The following is a 21,164-nucleotide window of genomic DNA, read 5'->3' on the forward strand; positions in this document are numbered from 1 at the left end:
ATGGGTTTTTGTCACCCTATTTCAATTATCACCAAGAGATATTTCAAAAGAATGTGAAGCGCAGAAATGTAAGTGAGTTAGGATGAGGAAGGGAGGACATGGAAATGACTCGTGTTTGCCACCCTATTCCAATCATGACAAAGTGATTACAATATTAGCAAAGAATGTAAAGCCCAGAAATGTAAGTGAGTTAGGATGAGGAAGGGAGGACATGGAAATGACTGGTGTTTGTCACCCATTTAAATTATCACCTAGAGATTACAATATTTGCAAAGAATGTAAATCCGAGAAATGTAACAGGGTGAGGAGGAGAAGAAAGGACATGGAAATGACTGCTGTTTGTCATCAAATTTCAATTATCACCAAGAGATTACAATATTTGCAAAGAATGTAAATCCCAGAAATGTAACAGGGTGAGGAGGAGGAGGGAGGACAAGGAAATGACTGGTGTTTGTCACCACATTTCAATTTTCACCAAGAGATATTTCCAAAAAATGTAAATCACAGAAATGTAACAGGGTGAGGAGGAGGAGATAGGACATGGAAATGGCTGGTGTTTCTCACCCCATTTCAATTATCACCAAGAGATTACAATATTTGCAAAGAATGTAAAGCCCAGAAATGTAACAGGGTGAGGAGGAGGAGGAAGGACATGGAAATGACTGGTGTTTGTCACCCCATTTCAATTATCACCAAGAGATTACAATATTTCCAAAGAATGTAAAGCCCAGAAATGTAACAGGGTGAGGAGGAGGCGAGAGGACATGGAAATGACTGGTGTTTGTCACCCCATTTCAATTATCACCAAGAGATTACAATATTTGCAAAGAATGTAAAGCCCAGAAATGTAACAGGGTGAGGAGGAGGAGAGGGGACATGGAAATGTCTGGTGTTTGTCACCCCATTTCAAGTATCACCAAGAGATTACAATATTTGCAAAGAATGTAAAGCCCAGAAATGTAACAAGGTGTGGAGGAGGAGAGAGGACATGGAAATGACTGGTGTTTGTCACCCCATTTCAATTATCATCAAGAGATTACAATATTTGCAAAGAAAGTAAAGCCCAGAAATGTAACAAGGTGAGGAGGAGGAGAGAGGACATGGAAATAACTAGTGTTTGTCACCCCATTTCAATTGTCACCAAGAGATTACAATATTTGCAAAGAATGTAAAGCCCAGAAATGTAACAGGGTGAGGAGGAGGAGAGAGGACATGGAAATGACTGGTGTTTGTCACCCCATTTCAATTATCACCAAGAGATTACAATATTTGCAAAGAATGTAAAGCCCAGAAATGTAACAAGGTGGGGAGGAGGAGAGTGGACATGGAAATGTCTGGTGTTTGTCACCCCATTTCAAGTATCACCAAGAGATTACAATATTTGCAAAGAATGTAAAGCCCAGAAATGTAACAGGGTGAGGAGGAGGAGAGAGGACATGGAAATGACTGGTGTTTGTCACCCCATTTCAATTATCACCAAGAGATTACAATATTTGCAAAGAATGTAAAGCCCAGAAATGTAACAGGGTGAGGAGGAGGAGAGAGGACAAGGAAATGACTGGTGTTTGTCACCCTATTTCAATTATCACCAAGAGATATTTCCAAAGAATGTAAAGCGCAGAAATGTAACAGGGTGAGGAGGAGGAGAGAGGACATAGAAATGGCTGGTGTTTCTCACCCCATTTCAATTATCACCAAGAGATTACAATATTTGCAAAGAATGTAAAGCCCAGAAAGGTAACAGGGTGAGGAGAAGAAGAGAGGACAAGGAAATGACTGGTGTTTGTCACCCCATTTCAATTATCACCAAGAGATTACAATATTTGCAAAGAATGTTAAGCCCAGAAATGTAAGAGGGTGAGTAGGATCAGAGAGGACATGGAAATGATTGGTGTTTGTCACCCCATTTCAATTATCACCAAGAGATTACGATATTTTCAAAGATTGTAAAGCCCAGAAATGTAACAGGGTGAGGAGGAGGAGAGAGAACATGGAAATGACTGGTGTTTTTCACCCCATTTCAATTATCACCAAGAGATTACAATATTTTCAAACAATGTAAAGCCCAGAAATGTAACAGGGTGAGGAGGAGGAGAGAGGACATGGAAATGACTGGTGTTTGTCACCCCATTTCAAGTATCACCAAGAGATTACGATATTTTCAAAGATTGTAAAGCCCAGAAATGTAACAGGTTGAGGAGGAGGAGAGAGAACATGGAAATGACTGGTGTTTTTCACCCCATTTCAATTATCACCAAGAGATTACAATATTTTCAAACAATGTAAAGCTCGGAAATGTAACAGGGTGAGGAGGAGGAGAGAGGACATGGAAATGACTGGTGTTTGTCACCCCATTTCAAGTATCACCAAGAGATTACAATATTTGCAAAGAATGTAAAGCCCAGAAATGTAAAAGGGTGAGGAGGAGGAGAGAGGACATGGAAATGACTGGTGTTTGTCACCCCATTTCAATTATAACCAAGAGATTACAATATTTGCAAAGAATGTAAAGCCCAGAAATGTAACAGGGTGAGGAGGAGGAGAGGGGACATGGAAATGTCTGGTGTTTGTCACCCCATTTCAAGTATCACCAAGAGATTACAATATTTGAAAAGAATGTAAATCCCAGAAATGTAACAAGGTGAGGAGGAGGAGAGAGGACATGGAAATGTCTGGTGTTTGTCACCCCATTTCAAGTATCACCAAGAGATTACATATTTGCAAAGAATGTAAAGCCCAGAAATGTAACAGGGTGAGGAGGAGGAGAGACGACATGGATATGACTGGTGTTTGTCACCCCATTTCAATTATCACCAAGAGATTACAATATTTGCAAAGAATGTAAAGACAAGAAATGTAACAGGGTGAGGAGGAGGAGAGAGGACAAGGAAATGACTGGTGTTTGTCACCCTATTTCAATTATCACCAAGAGATATTTCCAAAGAATGTGAAGCGTAGAAATGTAACAGGGTGAGGAGGAGGAGAGAGGACATGGAAATGTCTGGTGTTTGTCACCCCATTTCAAGTATCACCAAGAGATTACAATATTTGCAAAGAATGTAAAGCCCAGAAATGTAACAGGGTGAGGAGGAGGAGAGATGACATGGAAATGACTGGTGTTTGTCACCCCATTTCAATTATCACCAAGAGATTACAATATTTGCAAAGAATGTAAAGCCCAGAAATGTAACAGGGTGAGGAGAAGGAGAAAGGACAAGGAAATGACTGGTGTTTGTCACCCTATTTCAATTATCACCAAGAGATATTTCCAAAGAATGTGAAGCGCAGAAATGTAACAGGGTGAGGAGGAGGAGAGAGGACATAGAAATGGCTGGTGTTTCTCACCCCATTTCAATTATCACCAAGAGATTACAATATTTGCAAAGAATGTAAAGCCCAGAAATGTAACAGGGTGAGGAGGAGGAGAGAGGACAAGGAAATGACTGGTGTTTGTCACCCTATTTCAATTATCACCAAGAGATATTTCCAAAGAATGTAAAGCGCAGAAATGTAACAGGGTGAGGAGGAGGAGAGAGGACATAGAAATGGCTGGTGTTTCTCACCCCATTTCAATTATCACCAAGAGATTACAATATTTGCAAAGAATGTAAAGCCCAGAAAGGTAACAGGGTGAGGAGGAGAAGAGAGGACATGGAAATGACTGGTGTTTGTCACCCAATTACAATTATCACCAAGAGATTACAATAATTGCATAGAATTTAAAGCCCAGAAATGTAAGATGGTGAGGAGCAGGAGAGAGGACATGGAAATGACTGGTGTTTGTCACCCCATTTCAATTATCACCAAGAGATTACAATATTTGCAAAGAATGTTAAGCCCAGAAATGTAAGAGGGTGAGGAGGATCAGAGAGAACATGGAAATGACTGGTATTTGTCACCCCATTTCAATTATCACCAAGAGATTACAATATTTGCAAAGAATGTTAAGCCCAGAAATGTAAGAGGGTGAGTAGGATCAGAGAGGACATGGAAATGATTGGTGTTTGTCACCCCATTTCAATTATCACCAAGAGATTACAATATTTTCAAAGATTGTAAAGCCCGGAAATGTAACAGGGTGAAGAGGAGGAGAGAGAACATGGAAATGACTGGTGTTTTTCACCCCATTTCAATTATCACCAAGAGATTACAATATTTTCAAACAATGTAAAGACCAGAAATGTAACAGGGTGAGGAGGAGGAGAGAGGACATGGAAATGACTGGTGTTTGTCACCCCATTTCAAGTATCACCAAGAGATTAAAATATTTGCAACGAATGTAAAGCCCAGAAATGTAACAGGGTGAGGAGGAGGAGAGAGGACATGGAAATGACTGGTGTTTGTCACCCCATTTCAATTATCACCAAGAGATTACAATATTTGCAAAGAATGTAAAGCACAGAAATGTAACAGGGTGAGGAGGAGGAGAGGGGACATGGAAATGTCTAGTGTTTGTCACCCCATTTCAAGTATCACCAAGAGATTACAATATTTGCAAAGAATGTAAAGCCCAGAAATGTAACAAGGTGAGGAGGAGAAGAGAGGACATGGAAATGTCTGGTGTTTGTCACCCCATTTCAAGTATCACCAAGAGATTACAATATTTGCAAAGAATGTAAAGCCCAGAAATGTAACAGGGTGAGGAGGAGGAGAGAGGACGTGGATATGACTGGTGTTTGTCACCCCATTTCAATTATCACCAAGAGATTACAATATTTGCAAAGAATGTAAAGCCCAGAAATGTAACAGGGTGAGGAGGAGGAGAGAGGACAAGGAAATGACTGGTGTTTGTCACCCTATTTCAATTATCACCAAGAGATATTTCCAAAGAATGTGAAGCACAGAAATGTAACAGGGTGAGGAGGAGGAGAGAGGACATGGAAATGTCTGGTGTTTGTCACCCCATTTCAAGTATCACCAAGAGATTACAATATTTGCAAAGAATGTAAAGCCCAGAAATGTAACAGGGTGAGGAGGAGGAGAGAGGACATGGAAATGTCTGGTGTTTGTCACCCCATTTCAAGTATCACCAAGAGATTACAATATTTGCAAAGAATGTAAAGCCCAGAAATGTAACAACGTGAGGAGGAGGAGAGAGGACATGGAAATGTCTGGTGTTTGTCACCCCATTTCAAGTATCACCAAGAGATTACAATATTTGCAAAGAATGTAAAGCCCAGAAATGTAACAGGGTGAGGAGGAGGAGAGAGGACATGGATATGACTGGTGTTTGTCACCCCATTTCAATTATCACCAAGAGATTACAATATTTGCAAAGAATGTAAAGACAAGAAATGTAACAGGGTGAGGAGGAGGAGAGAGGACAAGGAAATGACTGGTGTTTGTCACCCTATTTCAATTATCACCAAGAGATATTTCCAAACAATGTGAAGCGCAGAAATGTAACAGGGTGAGGAGGAGGAGAGAGGACATGGAAATGTCTGGTGTTTGTCACCCCATTTCAAGTATCACCAAGAGATTACAATATTTGCAAAGAATGTAAAGCCCAGAAATGTAACAGGGTGAGGAGGAGGAGAGAGGACATGGAAATGACTGGTGTTTGTCACCCCATTTCAATTATCACCAAGAGATTACAATATTTGCAAAGAATGTAAAGCCCAGAAATGTAACAGGGTGAGGAGAAGGAGAAAGGACAAGGAAATGACTGGTGTTTGTCACCCTATTTCAATTATCACCAAGAGATATTTCCAAAGAATGTGAAGCGCAGAAATGTAACAGGGTGAGGAGGAGTAGAGAGGACATAGAAATGGCTGGTGTTTCTCACCCCATTTCAATTATCACCAAGAGATTACAATATTTGCAAAGAATGTAAAGCCCAGAAATGTAACAGGGTGAGGAGGAGGAGAGAGGACAAGGAAATGACTGGTGTTTGTCACCCTATTTCAATTATCACCAAGAGATATTTCCAAAGAATGTAAAGCGCAGAAATGTAACAGGGTGAGGAGGAGGAGAGAGGACATAGAAATGGCTGGTGTTTCTCACCCCTTTTCAATTATCACCAAGAGATTACAATATTTGCAAAGAATGTAAAGCCCAGAAAGGTAACAGGGTGAGGAGGAGAAGAGAGGACATGGAAATGACTGGTGTTTGTCACCCAATTACAATTATCACCAAGAGATTACAATAATTGCATAGAATGTAAAGCCCAGAAATGTAAGATGGTGAGGAGCAGGAGAGAGGACATGGAAATGACTGGTGTTTGTCACCCCATTTCAATTATCACCAAGAGATTACAATATTTGCAAAGAATGTTAAGCCCAGAAATGTAAGAGGTTGAGGAGGATCAGAGAGGACATGGAAATGACTGGTATTTGTCACCCCATTTCAATTATCACCAAGAGATTACAATATTTGCAAAGAATGTTAAGCCGAGAAATGTAAGAGGGTGAGTAGGATCAGAGAGGACATGGAAATGATTGGTGTTTGTCACCCCATTTAAATTATCACCAAGAGACTACAATATTTTCAAAGATTGTAAAGCCCAGAAATGTATCAGGGTGAGGAGGAGGAGAGAGAACATGGAAATGACTGGTGTTTTTCACCCCATTTCAATTATCACCAAGAGATTACAATATTTTCAAACAATGTAAAGCCCAGAAATGTAACAGGGTGAGGAGGAGGAGAGAGGACATGGAAATGACTGGTGTTTGTCACCCCATTTCAATTATCACCAAGAGATTACAATATTTGCAAAGAATGTTAAGCCGAGAAATGTAAGAGGGTGAGTAGGATCAGAGAGGACATGGAAATGATTGGTGTTTGTCACCCCATTTAAATTATCACCAAGAGACTACAATATTTTCAAAGATTGTAAAGCCCAGAAATGTATCAGGGTGAGGAGGAGGAGAGAGAACATGGAAATGACTGGTGTTTTTCACCCCATTTCAATTATCACCAAGAGACTACAATATTTTCAAAGATTGTAAAGCCCAGAAATGTATCAGGGTGAGGAGGAGGAGAGAGAACATGGAAATGACTGGTGTTTTTCACCCCATTTCAATTATCACCAAGAGATTACAATATTTTCAAACAATGTAAAGCCCAGAAATGTAACAGGGTGAGGAGGAGGAGAGAGGACATGGAAATGACTGGTGTTTGTCACCCCATTTCAATTATCACCAAGAGATTACAATATTTGCAAAGAATGTAAAGCCCAGAAATGTAACAGGGTGAGGAGGAGGAGAGGGGACATGGAAATGTCTGGTGTTTGTCACCCCATTTCAACTATCACCAAGAGATTACAATATTTGCAAAGAATGTAAAGACCAGAAATGTAACAGGGTGAGGAGGAGGAGAGAGGACATGGATATGACTGGTGTTTGTCACCCCATTTCAATTATCACCAAGAGATTACAATATTTGCAAAGAATGTAAAGCCCAGAAATGTAACAGGGTGAGGAGGAGGAGAGAGGACAAGGAAATGACTGGTGTTTGTCACCCTATTTCAATTATCACCAAGAGATATTTCCAAAGAATGTAAAGCGCAGAAATGTAACAGGGTGAGGAGGAGGAGAGAGGACATAGAAATGGCTGGTGTTTCTCACCCCATTTCAATTATCACCAAGAGATTACAATATTTGCAAAGAATGTAAAGCCCAGAAAGGTAACAGGGTGAGGAGGAGAAGAGAGGACATGGAAATGACTGGTGTTTGTCACCCAATTACAATTATCACCAAGAGATTACAATAATTGCATAGAATGTAAAGCCCAGAAATGTAAGATGGTGAGGAGCAGGAGAGAGGACATGGAAATGACTGGTGTTTGTCACCCCATTTCAATTATCACCAAGAGATTACAATATTTGCAAAGAATGTTAAGCCCAGAAATGTAAGAGGGTGAGGAGGATCAGAGAGGACATGGAAATGACTGGTATTTGTCACCCCATTTCAATTAGCACCAAGAGATTACAATATTTGCAAAGAATGTTAAGCCCAGAAATGTAAGAGGGTGAGTAGGATCAGAGAGGACATGGAAATGATTGGTGTTTGTCACCCCATTTCAATTATCACCAAGAGATTACAATATTTTCAAAGATTGTAAAGCCCAGAAATGTAACAGGGTGAGGAGGAGGAGAGTGAACATGGAAATGACTGGTGTTTTTCACCCCATTTCAATTATCACCAAGAGATTACAATATTTTCAAACAATGTAAAGCCCAGAAATGTAACAGGGTGAGGAGAAGGAGAGAGGACATGGAAATGACTGGTGTTTGTCACCCCATTTCAAGTATCACCAAGAGATTAAAATATTTGCAAAGAATGTAAAGCCCAGAAATGTAACAGTGTGAGGAGGAGGAGAGAGGACATGGAAATGACTGGTGTTTGTCACCCCATTTCAATTATCACCAAGAGATTACAATATTTGCAAAGAATGTAAAGCCCAGAAATGTAACAGGGTGAGGAGGAGGAGAGGGGACATGGAAATGTCTGGTGTTTGTCACCCCATTTCAAGTATCACCAAGAGATTACAATATTTGCAAAGAATGTAAAGCCCAGAAATGTAACAAGGTGAGGAGGAGGAGAGAGGACATGGAAATGTCTGGTGTTTGTCACCCCATTTCAAGTATCACCAAGAGATTACAATATTTGCAAAGAATGTAAAGCCCAGAAATGTAACAGGGTGAGGAGGAGGAGAGAGGACATGGATATGACTGGTGTTTGTCACCCCATTTCAATTATCACCAAGAGATTACAATATTTGCAAAGAATGTAAAGCCCAGAAATGTAACAGGGTGAGGAGGAGGAGAGAGGACAAGGAAATGACTGGTGTTTGTCACCCTATTTCAATTATCACCAAGAGATATTTCCAAAGAATGTGAAGCGCAGAAATGTAACAGGGTGAGGAGGAGGAGAGTGGACATGGAAATGTCTGGTGTTTGTCACCCCATTTCAAGTATCACCAAGAGATTACAATATTTGCAAAGAATGTAAAGCCCAGAAATGTAACAGGGTGAGGAGGAGGAGAGAGGACATGGAAATGACTGGTGTTTGTCACCCCATTTCAATTATCACCAAGAGATATTTCCAAAGAATGTAAAGCCCAGAAATGTAACAGGTGAGGAGAAGGAGAAAGGACAAGGAAATGACTGGTGTTTGTCACCCTATTTCAATTATCACCAAGAGATTACAATATTTGCAAAGAATGTAAAGCCCAGAAATGTAACAGGGTGAGGAGGAGGAGAGGGGACATGGAAATGTCTGGTGTTTGTCACCCCATTTCAAGTATCACCAAGAGATTACAATATTTGCATAGAATGTAAAGCCCAGAAATGTAAGATGGTGAGGAGCAGGAGAGAGGACAAGGAAATGACTGGTGTTTGTCACCCCATTTCAATTATCACCAAGAGATATTTCCAAAGAATGTAAAGCGCAGAAATGTAACAGGGTGAGGAGGAAGAGAGAGGACATAGAAATGGCTGGTGTTTCTCACCCCATTTCAATTATCACCAAGAGATTACAATATTTGCAAAGAATGTAAAGCCCAGAAAGGTAACAGGGTGAGGAGGAGGAGAGAGGACATGGAAATGACTGGTGTTTGTCACCCCATTACAATTATCACCAAGAGATTACAATAATTGCATAGAATGTAAAGCCCAGAAATGTAAGATGGTGAGGAGGAGGAGAGAGGACATGGAAATGACTGGTGTTTGTCACCCCATTTCAATTATCACCAAGAGATTACAATATTTGCAAAGAATGTTAAGCCCAGAAATGTAAGAGGGTGAGAAGGATCAGAGAGGACATGGAAATGACTGGTATTTGTCACCCCATTTCAATTATCTCCAAGAGATTACAATATTTGCAAAGAATGTTAAGCCCAGAAATGTAAGAGGGTGAGTAGGATCAGAGAGGACATGGAAATGATTGGTGTTTGTCACCCCATTTCAATTATCACCAAGAGATTACAATATTTTCAAAGATTGTAAAGCCCAGAAATGTAACAGGGTGAGGAGGAGGAGAGAGAACATGGAAATGACTGGTGTTTTTCACCCCATTTCAATTATCACCAAGAGATTACAATATTTTCAAACAATGTAAAGCCCAAAAATGTAACAGGGTGAGGAGGAGGAGAGAGGACATGGAAATGACTGGTGTTTGTCACCCCATTTCAATTATCACCAAGATATTACAATATTTGCAAAGAATGTAAAGCCCATAAATGTAAGAGTGTATGGAGGAGGAGAGAGGATATGGAAATGACTGGTGTTTGCCACCCCATTCCAATCATCACGAAGAAATTACAATATTTGCAAAGAATGTAAAGCCCAGAAATGTAAGAGGGTATGGAGGAGGAGAGAGGACATGGAAATGACTCGTGTTTGCCACCCCATTCCAATCATGACAAAGTGATTACAATATTAGCAAAGAATGTAAAGCCCAGAAATGTAAGTGAGTTAGGATGAGGAAGGGAGGACATGGAAATGACTGGTGTTTGTCACCCATTTAAATTATCACGTAGAGATTACAATATTGGCAAAGAATGTAAATCCGAGAAATGTAACAGGGTGAGGAGGAGAAGAGAGGACATGGAAATGACTGCTGTTTGTCATCAAATTTCAATTATCACCAAGAGATTACAATATTTGCAAAGAATGTAAATCCCAGAAATGTAACAGGGTGAGGACGAGTAGGGAGGACAAGGAAATGACTGGTGTTTGTCACCACATTTCAATTTTCACCAAGAGATATTTCCAAAACATGTAAATCACAGAAATGTAACAGGGTGAGGAGGAGGAGATAGGACATGGAAATGGCTGGTGTTTCTCACCCCATTTCAATTATCACCAAGAGATTACAATATTTGCAAAGAATGTAAAGCCCAGAAATGTACCAGGGTGAGGAGGAGGAGGAAGGACATGGAAATGACTGGTGTTTGTCACCCCATTTCAATTATCACCAAGAGATTACAATATTTCCAAAGAATGTAAAGCCCAGAAATGTAACAGGGTGAGGAGGAGGCGAGAGGACATGGAAATGACTGGTGTTTGTCAACCAATTTCAATTATCACCAAGAGATTACAATATTTGCAAAGAATGTAAAGCCCAGAAATGTAACAGGGTGAGGAGGAGGAGAGGGGACATAGAAATGTCTGGTGTTTGTCACCCCATTTCAAGTATCACCAAGAGATTACAATATTTGCAAAGAATGTAAAGCCCAGAAATGTAAAAGGGTGAGGAGGAGGAGAGAGGACATGGAAATGACTGGTGTTTGTCACCCCATTTCAATTATCACCAAGAGATTAAAATATTTGCAAAGAATGTAAAGCCCAGAAAGGTAACAGGGTGAGGAGGAGGAGAGAGGACAAGGAAATGACTGGTGTTTGTCACCCTATTTCAATTATCACCAAGAGATATTTCCAAAGAATGTGAAGCGCAGAAATGTAACAGGGTGAGGAGGAGGAGAGAGGACATAGAAATGGCTGGTGTTTCTCACTCCATTTCAATTATCACCAAGAGATTACAATATTTGCAAAGAATGTAAATCCCAGAAATGTAACAGGGTGAGGAGGAGGAGAGAGGACAAGGAAATGACTGGTGTTTGTCACCCCATTTCAATTATCACCAAGAGATATTTCCAAAGAATGTAAAGCGCAGAAATGTAACAGGGTGAGGAGGAGGAGAGAGGACATAGAAATGGCTGGCGTTTCTCACCCCATTTCAATTATCACCAAGAGATTACAATATTTGCAAAGAATGTAAAGCCCAGAAAGGTAACAGGGTGAGGAGGAGAAGATAGGACATGGAAATGACTGGTGTTTGTCACCCCATTACAATTATCACCAAGAGATTACAATAATTGCATAGAATGTAAAGCCCAGAAATGTAAGATGGTGAGGAGCAGGAGGGAGGACATGGAAATGACTGGTGTTTGTCACCCCATTTCAATTATCACCAACAGATTACAATATTTGCAAAGAATGTTAAGCCCAGAAATGTAAGAGGGTGAGGAGGATCAGAGAGGACATGGAAATGACTGGTATTTGTCACCCCATTTCAATTATCACCAAGACATTACAATATTTGCAAAGAATGTTAAGCCCAGAAATGTAAGAGGGTGAGTAGGATCAGAGAGGACATGGAAATGATTGGTGTTTGTCACCCCATTTCAATTATCACCAAGAGATTAAAATATTTGCAAAGAATGTAAAGCCCAGAAATGTAACAGGGTGAGGAGGCGGAGAGAGGACATGGAAATTACCAGTGTTTCTCACCCCATTTCAATTATCACCAAGAGATTACAATATTTGCAAAGAATGTAAAGCCCAGAAATGTAAGAGGTTATGGAGGAGGAGAGGACATAGAAATGACTGGTGTTTGTCACCCCATTTCAATTATCACCAAGAGATATTTCCAAAGAATGTGAAGCGCAGAAATGTAACAGGGTGAGGAGGAGGAGAGAGGACATAGAAATGGCTGGTGTTTCTCACCCCATTTCAATTATCACCAAGAGATTACAATATTTGAAAAGAATGTAAATCCCAGAAATGTAACAGGGTGAGGAGGAGGAGAGAGGACAAGGAAATGACTGGTGTTTGTCACCCCATTTTAATTATCACCAAGAGACATTTCCAAAGAATGTAAAGCGCAGAAATGTAACAGGGTGAGGAGGAGGAGAGAGGACATAGAAATGGCTGGTGTTTCTCACCCCATTTCAATTATCACCAAGAGATTACAATAATTGCATAGAATGTAAAGCCCAGAAATGTAAGATGGTGAGGAGCAGGAGAGAGGACATGGAAATGACTGGTGTTTGTCACCCCATTTCAATTATCACCAAGAGATTACAATATTTGCAAAGAATGTTAAGCCCAGAAATGTAAGAGGGTGAGGAGGATCAGAGAGGACATGGAAATGACTGGTGTTTGTCACCCCATTTCAATTATCACCAACAGATTACAATATTTGCAAAGAATGTTAAGCCCAGAAATGTAAGAGGGTGAGAAGGATCAGAGAGGACATGGAAATGACTGGTATTTGTCACCCCATTTCAATTATCTCCAAGAGATTACAATATTTGCAAAGAATGTTAAGCCCAGAAATGTAAGAGGGTGAGTAGGATCAGAGAGGACATGGAAATGATTGGTGTTTGTCACCCCATTTCAATTATCACCAAGAGATTACAATATTTTCAAAGATTGTAAAGCCCAGAAATGTAACAGGGTGAGGAGGAGGAGAGAGAACATGGAAATGACTGGTGTTTTTCACCCCATTTCAATTATCACCAAGAGATTACAATATTTTCAAACAATGTAAAGCCCAAAAATGTAACAGGGTGAGGAGGAGGAGAGAGGACATGGAAATGACTGGTGTTTGTCACCCCATTTCAATTATCACCAAGATATTACAATATTTGCAAAGAATGTAAAGCCCATAAATGTAAGAGTGTATGGAGGAGGAGAGAGGATATGGAAATGACTGGTGTTTGCCACCCCATTCCAATCATCACGAAGAAATTACAATATTTGCAAAGAATGTAAAGCCCAGAAATGTAAGAGGGTATGGAGGAGGAGAGAGGACATGGAAATGACTCGTGTTTGCCACCCCATTCCAATCATGACAAAGTGATTACAATATTAGCAAAGAATGTAAAGCCCAGAAATGTAAGTGAGTTAGGATGAGGAAGGGAGGACATGGAAATGACTGGTGTTTGTCACCCATTTCAATTATCACGTAGAGATTACAATATTGGCAAAGAATGTAAATCCGAGAAATGTAACAGGGTGAGGAGGAGAAGAGAGGACATGGAAATGACTGCTGTTTGTCATCAAATTTCAATTATCACCAAGAGATTACAATATTTGCAAAGAATGTAAATCCCAGAAATGTAACAGGGTGAGGACGAGTAGGGAGGACAAGGAAATGACTGGTGTTTGTCACCACATTTCAATTTTCACCAAGAGATATTTCCAAAACATGTAAATCACAGAAATGTAACAGGGTGAGGAGGAGGAGATAGGACATGGAAATGGCTGGTGTTTCTCACCCCATTTCAATTATCACCAAGAGATTACAATATTTGCAAAGAATGTAAAGCCCAGAAAAGTACCAGGGTGAGGAGGAGGAGGAAGGACATGGAAATGACTGGTGTTTGTCACCCCATTTCAATTATCACCAAGAGATTACAATATTTCCAAAGAATGTAAAGCCCAGAAATGTAACAGGGTGAGGAGGAGGCGAGAGGACATGGAAATGACTGGTGTTTGTCAACCAATTTCAATTATCACCAAGAGATTACAATATTTGCAAAGAATGTAAAGCCCAGAAATGTAACAGGGTGAGGAGGAGGAGAGGGGACATAGAAATGTCTGGTGTTTGTCACCCCATTTCAAGTATCACCAAGAGATTACAATATTTGCAAAGAATGTAAAGCACAGAAATGTAACAAGGTGAGGAGGAGGAGAGAGGACATGGAACTGACTGGTGTTTGTCACCCCATTTCAATTATCATCAAGAGATTACAATATTTGCAAAGAAAGTAAAGCCCAGAAAGGTAACAGGGTGAGGAGGAGAAGAGAGGACATGGAAATGACTGCTGTTTGTCACCCCATTACAATTATCAGCAAGAGATTACAATAATTGCATAGAATGTAAAGCCCAGAAATGTAAGATGGTGAGGAGCAGGAGAGAGGACATGGAAATGACTGGTGTTTGTCACCGCATTTCAAGTATCACCAAGAGATTACAATATTTGCAAAGAATGTAAAGCCCAGAAATGTAACAAGGTGAGGAGGAGGAGAGAGGACATGGAACTGACTGGTGTTTGTCACCCCATTTCAATTATCATCAAGAGATTACAATATTTGCAAAGAAAGTAAAGCCCAGAAAGGTAACAGGGTGAGGAGGAGAAGAGAGGACATGGAAATGACTGCTGTTTGTCACCCCATTACAATTATCAGCAAGAGATTCCAATAATTGCATAGAATGTAAAGCTCAGAAATGTAAGATGGTGAGGAGCAGGAGAGAGGACATGGAAATGTCTGGTGTTTGTCACCCCATTTCAAGTATCACCAAGAGATTACAATATTTGCAAAGAATGTAAAGCCCAGAAATGTAAAAGGGTGAGGAGGAGGAGAGAGGACATGGAAATGACTGGTGTTTGTCACCCCATTTCAATTATCACCAAGAGATTACAATATTTGCAAAGAATGTAAAGCCCAGAAAGGTAACAGGGTGAGGAGGAGGAGAGAGGACAAGGAAATGACTGGTGTTTGTCACCCTATTTCAATTATCACCAAGAGATATTTCCAAAGAATGTGAAGCGCAGAAATGTAACAGGGTGAGGAGGAGGAGAGAGGACATAGAAATGGCTGGTGTTTCTCACCCCATTTCAATTATCACCAAGAGATTACAATATTTGCAAAGAATGTAAATCCCAGAAATGTAACAGGGTGAGGAGGAGGAGAGAGGACAAGGAAATGACTGGTGTTTGTCACCCCATTTCAATTATCACCAAGAGATATTTCCAAAGAATGTAAAGCGCAGAAATGTAACAGGGTGAGGAGGAGGAGAGAGGACATAGAAATGGCTGGCGTTTCTCACCCCATTTCAATTATCACCAAGAGATTACAATATTTGCAAAGAATGTAAAGCCCAGAAAGGTAACAGGGTGAGGAGGAGAAGATAGGACATGGAAATGACTGGTGTTTGTCACCCCATTACAATTATCACCAAGAGATTACAATAATTGCATAGAATGTAAAGCCCAGAAATGTAAGATGGTGAGGAGCAGGAGGGAGGACATGGAAATGACTGGTGTTTGTCACCCCATTTCAATTATCACCAACAGATTACAATATTTGCAAAGAATGTTAAGCCCAGAAATGTAAGAGGGTGAGGAGGATCAGAGAGGACATGGAAATGACTGGTATTTGTCACCCCATTTCAATTATCACCAAGAGATTACAATATTTGCAAAGAATGTTAAGCCCAGAAATGTAAGAGGGTGAGTAGGATCAGAGAGGACATGGAAATGATTGGTGTTTGTCACCCCATTTCAATTATCACCAAGAGATTAAAATATTTGCAAAGAATGTAAAGCCCAGAAATGTAACAGGGTGAGGAGGCGGAGAGAGGACATGGAAATTACCAGTGTTTCTCCCCCCATTTCAATTATCACCAAGAGATTACAATATTTGCAAAGAATGTAAAGCCCAGAAATGTAAGATGTTATGGAGGAGGAGAGGACATAGAAATGACTGGTGTTTGTCACCCCATTTCAATTATCACCAAGAGATATTTCCAAAGAATGTGAAGCGCAGAAATGTAACAGGGTGAGGAGGAGGAGAGAGGACATAGAAATGGCTGGTGTATCTCACCCCATTTCAATTATCACCAAGAGATTACAATATTTGCAAAGAATGTTAAGCCCAGAAATGTAAGAGGGTGAGGAGGATCAGAGAGGACATGGAAATGACTGGTGTTTGTCACCCCATTTCAATTATCACCAAGAGATTACAATATTTGCAAAGAATGTAAAGCCCAGAAATGTAACAGGGTCAGGAGGAGGAGAGGGGACATAGAAATATCTGGTGTTTGTCACCCCATTTCAAGTATCACCAAGAGATTACAATATTTGCAAAGAATGTAAAGCCCAGAAATGTAACAAGGTGAGGAGGAGGAGAGCGGACATGGAAATGTCTGGTGTTTGTCACCCCATTTCAAGTATCACCAAGAGATTACAATATTTGCAAAGAATGTAAAGCCCAGAAATGTAACAGGGTGAGGAGGAGGAGAGAGGACATGGAAATGACTGGTGTTTGTCACCCCATTTCAATTATCACCAAGAGATTACAATATTTGCAAAGAATGTAAAGCCCAGAAATGTAACAAGGTGAGGAGGAGGAGAGAGGACATGGAACTGACTGGTGTTTGTCACCCCATTTCAATTATCATCAAGAGATTACAATATTTGCAAAGAAAGTAAAGCCCAGAAATGTAACAAGGTGAGGAGGAGGAGAGAGGACATGGAAATAACTGGTGTTTGTCACCCCATTTCAATTATCACCAAGAGATTACAATATTTGCAAAGAATGTAAAGCCCAGAAATGTAACAGGGTGAGGAGGAGGAGAGAGGACATGGAAATGACTGGTGTTTGTCACCCCATTTCAATTATCACCAAGAGATTACAATATTTGCAAAGAATGTAAAGCCCAGAAATGTAACAAGGTGAGGAGGAGGAGAGCGGACATGGAAATGTCTGGTGTTTGTCACCCCATTTCAAGTATCACCAAGAGATTACAATATTTGCAAAGAATGTAAAGCCCAGAAATGTAACAGGGTGAGGAGGAGGAGAGAGGACATGGAAATGACTGGTGTTTGTCACCCCATTTCAATTATCACCAAGAGATTACAATATTTGCAATGAATGTAAAGCCCAGAAATGTAACAGGGTGAGGAGGAGGAGAGAGGACAAGGAAATGACCGGTGTTTGTCACCCTATTTCAATTATCACCAAGAGATATTGCCAAAGAATGTGAAGCGCAGAAATGTAACAGGGTGAGGAGGAGGAGAGAGGACATAGAAATGGCTGGTGTTTCTCACCCCATTTCAATTATCACCAAGAGATTACAATATTTGCAAAGAATGTAAATCCCAGAAATGTAACAGGGTGAGGAGGAGGAGACTGGACAAGGAAATGACTGGTGTTTGTCACCCCATTTCAATTATCACCAAGAGATATTTCCAAAGAATGTAAAGCGCAGAAATGTAACAGGGTGAGGAGGAGTATTGAGGAAATTGAAATGGCTGGTGTTTCTCACCCCATTTCAATTATCACCAAGAGATTACAATATTTGCAAAGAATGTAAAGCCCAGAAAGGTAACAGGGTGAGGAGGAGAAGAGAGGACATGGAAATGACTGCTGTTTGTCACCCCATTACAATTATCAGCAAGAGATTACAATAATTGCATAGAATGTAAAGCCCAGAAATGTAAGATGGTGAGGAGCAGGAGAGAGGACATGGAAATGACTGGTGTTTGTCACCCCATTTCAATTATCATCAAGAGATTACAATATTTGCAAAGAAAGTAAAGCCCAGAAATGTAACAGGGTGAGGAGGAGGAGAGAGGACATGGAAATGACTGGTGTTTGTCACCCCATTTCAATTATCACCAAGAGATTACAATATTTGCAAAGAATGTAAAGCCCAGAAATGTAACAGGGTGAGGAGGAGGAGAGAGGACAAGGAAATGACTGGTGTTTGTCACCCTATTTCAATTATCACCAAGAGATATTTCCAAAGAATGTGAAGCGCAGAAATGTAACAGGGTGAGGAGGAGGAGAGAGGACATAGAAATGGCTGGTGTTTCTCACCCCATTTCAATTATCACCAAGAGATTACAATATTTGCAAAGAATGTAAATCCCAGAAATGTAACAGGGTGAGGAGGAGGAGAGAGGACAAGGAAATGACTGGTGTTTGTCACCCCATTTCAATTATCACCAAGAGATATTTCCAAAGAATGTAAAGCGCAGAAATGTAGCAGGGTGAGGAGGAGGAGAGAGGACATAGAAATGGCTGGCGTTTCTCACCCCATTTCAATTATCACCAAGAGATTACAATATTTGCAAAGAATGTAAAGCCCAGAAAGGTAACAGGGTGAGGAGGAGAAGATAGGACATGGAAATGACTGGTGTTTGTCACCCCATTACAATTATCACCAAGAGATTACAATAATTGCATAGAATGTAAAGCCCAGAAATGTAAGATGGTGAGGAGCAGGAGGGAGGACATGGAAATGACTGGTGTTTGTCACCCCATTTCAATTATCACCAACAGATTACAATATTTGCAAAGAATGTTAAGCCCAGAAATGTAAGAGGGTGAGGAGGATCAGAGAGAACATGGAAATGACTGGTATTTGTCACCCCATTTCAATTATCACCAAGAGATTACAATATTTGCAAAGAATGTTAAGCCCAGAAATGTAAGAGGGTGAGTAGGATCAGAGAGGACATGGAAATGATTGGTGTTTGTCACCCCATTTCAATTATCACCAAGAGATTACAATATTTTCAAAGATTGTAAAGCCCGGAAATGTAACAGGGTGAAGAGGAGGAGAGAGAACATGGAAATGACTGGTGTTTTTCACCCCATTTCAATTATCACCAAGAGATTACAATATTTTCAAACAATGTAAAGACCAGAAATGTAACAGGGTGAGGAGGAGGAGAGAGGACATGGAAATGACTGGTGTTTGTCACCCCATTTCAAGTATCACCAAGAGATTAAAATATTTGCAAAGAATGTAAAGCCCAGAAATGTAACAGGGTGAGGAGGAGGAGAGAGGACATGGAAATGACTGGTGTTTGTCACCCCATTTCAATTATCACCAAGAGATTACAATATTTGCAAAGAATGTAAAGCACAGAAATGTAACAGGGTGAGGAGGAGGAGAGGGGACATGGAAATGTCTAGTGTTTGTCACCCCATTTCAAGTATCACCAAGAGATTACAATATTTGCAAAGAATGTAAAGCCCAGAAATGTAACAAGGTGAGGAGGAGGAGAGAGGACATGGAAATGTCTGGTGTTTGTCACCCCATTTGAAGTATCACCAAGAGATTACAATATTTGCAAAGAATGTAAAGCCCAGAAATGTAACAGGGTGAGGAGGAGGAGAGAGGACGTGGATATGACTGGTGTTTGTCACCCCATTTCAATTATCACCAAGAGATTACAATATTTGCAAAGAATGTAAAGCCCAGAAATGTAACAGGGTGAGGAGGAGGAGAGAGGACAAGGAAATGACTGGTGTTTGTCACCCTATTTCAATTATCACCAAGAGATATTTCCAAAGAATGTGAAGCGCAGAAATGTAACAGGGTGAGGAGGAGGAGAGAGGACATGGAAATGTCTGGTGTTTGTCACCCCATTTCAAGTATCACCAAGAGATTACAATATTTGCAAAGAATGTAAAGCCCAGAAATGTAACAGGGTGAGGAGGAGGAGAGAGGACATGGAAATGTCTGGTGTTTGTCACCCCATTTCAAGTATCACCAAGAGATTACAATATTTGCAAAGAATGTAAAGCCCAGAAATGTAACAAGGTGAGGAGGAGGAGAGAGGACATGGAAATGTCTGGTGTTTGTCACCCCATTTCAAGTATCACCAAGAGATTACAATATTTGCAAAGAATGTAAAGCCCAGAAATGTAACAGGGTGAGGAGGAGGAGAGAGGACATGGATATGACTGGTGTTTGTCACCCCATTTCAATTATCACCAAGAGATTACAATATTTGCAAAGAATGTAAAGACAAGAAATGTAACAGGGTGAGGAGGAGGAGAGAGGACAAGGAAATGACTGGTGTTTGTCACCCTATTTCAATTATCACCAAGAGATATTTCCAATCAATGTGAAGCGCAGAAATGTAACAGGGTGAGGAGGAGGAGAGAGGACATGGAAATGTCTGGTGTTTGTCACCCCATTTCAAGTATCACCAAGAGATTACAATATTTGCAAAGAATGTAAAGCCCAGAAATGTAACAGGGTGAGGAGGAGGAGAGAGGACATGGAAATGACTGGTGTTTGTCACCCCATTTCAATTATCACCAAGAGATTACAATATTTGCAAAGAATGTAAAGCCCAGAAATGTAACAGGGTGAGGAGAAGGAGAAAGGACAAGGAAATGACTGGTGTTTGTCACCCTATTTCAATTATCACCAAGAGATATTTCCAAAGAATGTAAAGCGCAGAAATGTAACAGGGTGAGGAGGAGGAGAGAGGACATAGAAATGGCTGGTGTTTCTCACCCCTTTTCAATTATCACCAAGAGATTACAATATTTGCAAAGAATGTAAAGCCCAGAAAGGTAACAGGGTGAGGAGGAGAAGAGAGGACATGGAAATGACTGGTGTTTGTCACCCAATTACAATTATCACCAAGAGATTACAATAATTGCATAGAATGTAAAGCCCAGAAATGTAAGATGGTGAGGAGCAGGAGAGAGGACATGGAAATGACTGGTGTTTGTCACCCCATTTCAATTATCACCAAGAGATTACAATATTTGCAAAGAATGTTAAGCCCAGAAATGTAAGAGGTTGAGGAGGATCAGAGAGGACATGGAAATGACTGGTATTTGTCACCCCATTTCAATTATCACCAAGAGATTACAATATTTTCAAAGATTGTAAAGCCCA

This window comes from Narcine bancroftii, chromosome 10, assembly GCF_036971445.1.
Source record: "Narcine bancroftii isolate sNarBan1 chromosome 10, sNarBan1.hap1, whole genome shotgun sequence".
Lineage (NCBI taxonomy): Eukaryota > Metazoa > Chordata > Chondrichthyes > Torpediniformes > Narcinidae > Narcine > Narcine bancroftii.